Genomic DNA, 6,000 nt, shown 5'->3' on the forward strand with positions numbered 1-6,000 from the left:
AATATGCCACAAATGACTATGCTGGCCTCTGTTTGACCAGCTCATGTCACAGGAAGCTTAGTGACCCCTGCCAGGCCTAGCTCCCCATTCGAATGCATTTTCTCAAGATGGGGCCTGCCCTGACCCCAGGCCTGGCTCTAAAGAGGGCTCATGGTACTATTCTGCAGAGGCATGAAACCTCCCATACCTGCACATGTCCAAAGCATCTTTACATGGACCTGTGTCTTGGGGATTCCTGGTTCAAAACTTCCAGGGACTCTCCTTTAATTTGGGACACTAAGAAGGCAGAGGAAGGGAGATCTCTAGGGGTCAGAGGTCAATCTGGTCGACATAGTGAGTTGAGGCCAGCCAGAGCTACATAGCAGGATCCTGTCTGAAGAAGCAAGATAAAGCAAACTAAAAACTTCCAGGAAATTTCAGACTCCCTGCTGTATACCCTGCACCTTCTCTGTCCCTACTGTCCCCTTCCTAGAAAAGCTTGCTCACACACAAGCACCAAGGAGAATCTCATCCTAGGCTCCTTGAACTTGCTGTCACTGTCATTGTCGTTCATATCTCAGTTTAGAAATCCCTCCTCATAGAGATCCTTAACCTCATCCCTAAGCCTAGGCTACCAGGATAAGGTCTAGACCAGCCCTCTGCATAGCAAGACTCCATTTCAAAACAACCAAACACACACACACACACACACACACAAGGTCCTCCTGGCCATATACCTCTTTCCACAATATGTTCCCATCTGGATCCCACCCCACCCCACCCCATCCTGCCTCCTCCAGTTAGAAAATCGGCTGCATAACAACATGCACAGCATCTGCTTCACCCACCCCCAACTCCCATGAGCATCTGTACCCGGAAAGAACAAAATGCTAGACAGTCATCCCCATCTCTGCCTCCTCACTGTAAGCTCATGAGCACTGGAAAGTGCCAGAAGTCTCTACTGTACAGAAGAAAAGACTGAGGTCCAGGAAATGGGGTTGGGAGTAGAGCAGGGCCTCACCTCTAGACTACCTCCCTAGCAAGAAATCTCCAAGAAGCACCAAGGAGAAGCCAGTGTGGCTGCACCCTCCTCATGTCCCCTGAGCTGTAGACAGGCAGCCACATGTCACAGGGGTGCTTAGCATACCTACATTCAGCCACATGCGGAAGATGAGTGTAGAAGACCACAGAAATTTCAGCTTTGAATAACACAGTGACCACCAGACCCTGAACCACCCATCAAGCAGCTGCCTGCAGGAACATGAACTTGGCTTGTGTGGTATCCTGAGTCCCTCTCTGTGTGGCATCTCCTTTGCCAAGGCCAGCTAGGGAAATAAGAAAAAACAATTATTCACAGCCTAGCTTCCAAATTTAAGGCACAAGGCCAGAAGGTGTCCAAGAGGTCGCGCCTGAGTGGTGCCATAGATTTACCCTGACTTTGTGATCTCCACTTGAGGGCCACAGGAGTCACAGCAAAGAGGGCTGTCACTCCCATCAGACATCAAAGGGCCAGGCTGTGTGTAATCTTACACCTGAGCCCCAGGTTCTGCTCCACCATGATCCCAAGGAGCAATCTCCTTGCCTTAGTCATGCCAGGAGCATTTATTGAGCACCTACTGTGTGTCTGCTATGACGAGACTCAGGAAATTTCAGAATCACTGACATCCAGGTCTCCCTTTCTCGGGATTCAATGCTGGAAGGACAGAGAGCTTTGTTCCAGGGTATGAAAATGTTCCTTTGCTTGTTGAATTCTTTCTGAGCCTCCCTTTTCCAGTCAGGAGAACCAGTGTGACTTTACTAAGGAGCTCTCAGAATAACAAGAAGGAAAATTCTATGCAAGGTCTAGCTCAGGTCCACCAGGAGCTCTGACCTTCCTCCTATGGGGACACCAGGCCATCACCCCCACAGACCAGCACAAAATGTCTATCCTATCATTAGAATCCCCTATAAACCTGATCCTGGACACTCCCACCTTTGTGGTGACCAACACCCTGAATGGTAGGAGGCTTATTTAAGGCATGGCAGAGCCTAGCCTGGTTTCACCCTTGAGATAGCAATGGATTTAAAAGACCACAACCAGAACAGGTCTCCAAAGGCCAGACAGGAGCCCAGAAGGAAGACCTGGTAGAGACTGCAACCAAAGGTGCCCCTGGCCCATCCCTAAGGGAAGGCAGCCAGCAGCACTGGTTGAAGCACTCCACAAAAGCATATGAATCCTAACCACCAGAGCTTGCGGGGTTTTTTTTGTTTTTTTCAAGAAAAGACGGAAATCCGGACTTTTCTGTGAAAGCTGCCAGTTAGTAAATGCTGGCAGCTAATTAAATTTTTAAAAACAATAATAGCATACTGAGAGCCAAGCAAAACATGCAGAGCTAGTCACAGCCAGGGCTGGCGGGTCTGCGCCTCCAGTCAGATGCTTTCTACATACTACATAGATGAAGGAGTGGGCGGGAAGACAAGGGGTACCCACTCTTGGCAACATCTCCCATCCTGCCTTTCCTCTTGGGGATCCTGCACACACACACACACACACACACACACACACACACACACACACACACACACTTGGCACCTCTGGAAGGTGAGGCCCTGAGCTCCGATCATTCCATCACAAATATGCATTAGCTCCACTCAGTGCCAAGCCCAGGGAGCTCTCTGCTGCCACCCACCCACGTCACCCAAGCTCTCCTGGAGAGGGTCAGGTTCAGCATCCTCTGAGCAACAAGGACCCACACACCACAAATTCCTTTTTGTCTCTCTGGCCAGTCATAGAACACCTGCTGGCTCAGACCAACTTCTGACTGGTCCAAGTGCCCATCACCGTGAAGCAGATGGGCACGATCTCAGGCTGGCTGAGGAAGAAAGGATGGACTCTTGCCTAGGAGGGGGGCGGGGAAACAAGAGGTGGTGAGGAGCCAAGCCCACCCCTGAAGACTTAGCCCCTCCTGGGCCCCCTAGGCCACTCCAAGAGTGAGCCAAGACTAACACCAGCAGCCACCTCCTTCTCTCTAGGCTGAGGCTCCCACTCAGCAGGGGAACCACAGATGCTAGGGACCATGATGCTGTCTGTGAACCTGAGTGTGGGGCCCTCTGTGTCCAACACAGCCCCGTGTGGGAGATGTGTGTGAAATAGTGGATAGAGATAAGCGAGGCGTTGAACCAACCGGCACTGAACCAAACTTTCTATGGATGTCGAACGCACACGTGCCTAACACAGACACATATGCATGTCTGAAGGATGCCTAAAACATGCAAGTGTGTGTGAAAGCACTCACGTGCAGAGGGATGTGGGAGAAGTGAACGTGCACAGCCCCTGCACAAGAGATTCTGGGCTGGGTGTTGGGGTGGCCTGTGCCTCTGCAGAGCTTGCAGTAACTTCTGCTAGCTTGAGTGCATGTGTGGCAGTTTGTGACTGAGGGTGGGGTGGTACCAGACCGAGAGGTCCAATGTTCCCCGCTGGGGATGGGGGCCAGTTGGGGGAGTGACCCTGGGAGACCCTGAAGGACTAGGCTGGTGTCTGGAGGGCCAGAGAGACGAGCCAGCGATCAAGAGAACGTGACTGACCTAGAGGAAGCGCGGGGTGGAGACCGAAGGCTCCGTACTTACCCGGTGCTCTGCGTTGAGCTGCGCCGCCGTCAGTCTGTCCGTGCGCCCGCCGTCGGTGAATCCAGAGTCCGGGTGGCGCGCGGCTCGGGGTTGGAGAAGAGCGGGACAAGCCAGGCCTAGAGACCCCGCCCCACAGGTCCCGCCTCAGGGCGGGGCCTCGATTTTGCTAAGACTTCGCCCAACCCAGTGCTCAACACGCCTAAATAGGAGTCCAGGAGCCGGCGCTCTCCTGTCCGGGTCTCTGAGTCCCTCTTTCCACTCCCCCTCACCATGCTTTGGCTATACTGAGACTCAGATGTCTCAGTACTGCGCCACCCTTTAGCTTCTCCTCCTGGATCCAGCACCCTGTGATGGGCAGAGGTACCCAGGCTCAAAGCTGCCCAGGGACAGGTCTGCAGAAACTAGGCATGGGCATGCTCCCATCTCAGTTCTCCACTGTCTAGATCACCCTGCCCTTTTTCTTTCTTTCTTTCTTTCTTTCTTTCTTTCTTTCTTTCTTTCTTTCTTTCTTTCTTTCTTTCTTTCTTTCTTTCTTTCTTTCTTTCTTTTTCTTCTTCTTCTTCTTCTTCTTCTTCTTCTTCTTCTTCTTCTTCTTCTTCTTCTTCTTCTTCTTCTTCTTCTTCTTCTTCTTCTTCTTCTTCTTCTATCCTGATTCAGTTGCCTGTACAAATGACAGAGGTGTCTGGTCACCACTGTCCACTCTCAGCAGGCCTAGGGCCTGTGCATGGTAGAAAGCCAACAGTGAGCTTCACTGTCTGAGATCCAAGACTGCTAATCACCTCCCATACCTGCCAGAGATGGATGCCCCTATAGCCACTGCCCGTCATCCTAGGAGCAGCTGTGGCCCAAGAGTAACACCCTGTGGCCCAGAACAGATGTGAGGCAGCCAAGAGCAAACAAAGAGACAGAGAAGGAAGCTATCTGCCCAGGGTTACATAGCTGCACCTAGAAAGAGCCAGGGAATCATAGAGGAACCAGGATGAGTTGTGGAGAGCAGAGCTGAATGGAAAAGTCTGACCCAGCCTGCCTCCATGGGCCCTTTCTACAAACGCCTCTCTCAGGGCCTTTGTGTATGCTGTTAACCTCTACCTGAACACCTCTCCCCCAGGAGCCTAGGGCTAGTGCATCCTTGTTTTGAGATAAAATATCCCCTTTCTGAGACTACATCAGAGCCCTTCTATCCTGCCACTTGGCTGCATTCTCTCCCTGGATACCTTTTTGAGATTGGTTTATAAATGATCGTTTGTAGAATTACTTAGCAGCTAAGACTTCTTTCCCATGCAGCTGTGTGTCCTTGGGCCAGTCACCTTGGGCAAGTCCCTTCCCTCCAAGTTTTGGCTTACTTCCTCAGGGGCAAACTAAACAATAGGCATCAAAGCCTACAACAGGGGTTGAGCTGAAATCCCAAAGTTCCAGAGGGGTGTGTTCGGTAAATAGTATATGAGAATAAAGAGCAGATGAAACCCTTCTCTCTATGGCCAAGAGCATAACTGCAGCAAGCACAGACCCTTTCCCCACTACAAGTCCCTCCTGAGGGAGAGAAGGGAGGCAAGCAGCCAAAATTCAGGCTCAGGCTGCAGACAAGGAGCCTGGGCCTGGTTGTCTTTCCACCAGATAACACAGAGGCTGTTTCCCACCTCCGACATTTGAGCCAGAGTCTTGGCTCGCCTAGAGCCTGCTAGGACTCTTATCAAGACAGGCTATGCATCACCCACCAGGAATTTGGGGCCAGGGCTTGGCTGACATAGAGTTGGAGGAAGTTATAGGCTGATAAGGTCCAGACAAAGTGCCATAGGGGGCAGAGGTGTTATTCACACCAGTGCTGATCTCACGGCCTCCCTGGGCACTGAGGCGCCAGAGCCAGCAGGCAGAGGGCTCACCTATACCACCTGGCCAACTGGACTGGCTCACAGTCTTTAGGGAAGGGGACTGCAGCTATACCTGGTATATGACCACTGCCCCTCTGTAAATAGCACAAGACACCACCCAAGGGCTTGGGAAGGCCGGCTCTGAGGCTGGGCAGCCTTTCTGAGTGGCCTTCAGCCTCAGCTTCAGTGTCCCCATAGAGATACTGGAGTTGTGCAGGCAATGCTGGAAGTGGTAACTGGACACACTAAGCCCTTGCTTTCATGTTTGCTGTCACTTTATACACCACAAACCTCACCCTGCATCATCTGTGGGAGAAGAGGTGTCATAAATGTCCCTGGGACTCAAACTTGGAGAGAAAAAGAGCAACTATTGGGACCAAATCTTGCTGTTATACTAGTATAGGTATTGTGGAGCCAGGACTCCCTTTGAGAGCTAGCCTCCTGCCTCTGGGGGCTGATGTGGCTCCCAACCTCTAATAGGCTCTTTGATCCTCCCTCCCACTCTGGCTCTTTGTCTCTCCTGCCCTCCCTTTAACAACGTTGCAGC

The 6,000-nt window shown here is 51.7% G+C and overlaps 1 protein-coding gene across 4 annotated transcripts in view; it reads right to left on the reverse strand.

The window, feature by feature from the left end:
* Fbln2 (fibulin 2) overlaps positions 1 to 3,673 on the reverse strand; it is a 59,862-nt gene extending 56,189 nt beyond the window's left edge. For 3 of the 4 annotated variants that reach the window (XM_085840289.1, XM_085840292.1, XM_085840293.1), the window contains exon 1: positions 3,586 to 3,673. The gene's annotated coding sequence lies outside the window, so the exon portion shown is untranslated. Of the gene's footprint in view, positions 1 to 1,126; positions 1,213 to 3,585 lie in introns of those variants that run through there. The other variant, XM_085840290.1, reaches the window with a different exon arrangement.
* Between the last annotated feature and the right edge of the window lie 2,327 nt (positions 3,674 to 6,000).

Source organism: Mus caroli, unplaced genomic scaffold (genome assembly GCF_978045245.1).
Source record: "Mus caroli unplaced genomic scaffold, Mus_caroli_1 scaffold_7, whole genome shotgun sequence".
Classification (NCBI taxonomy): Eukaryota; Metazoa; Chordata; class Mammalia; order Rodentia; family Muridae; genus Mus; species Mus caroli.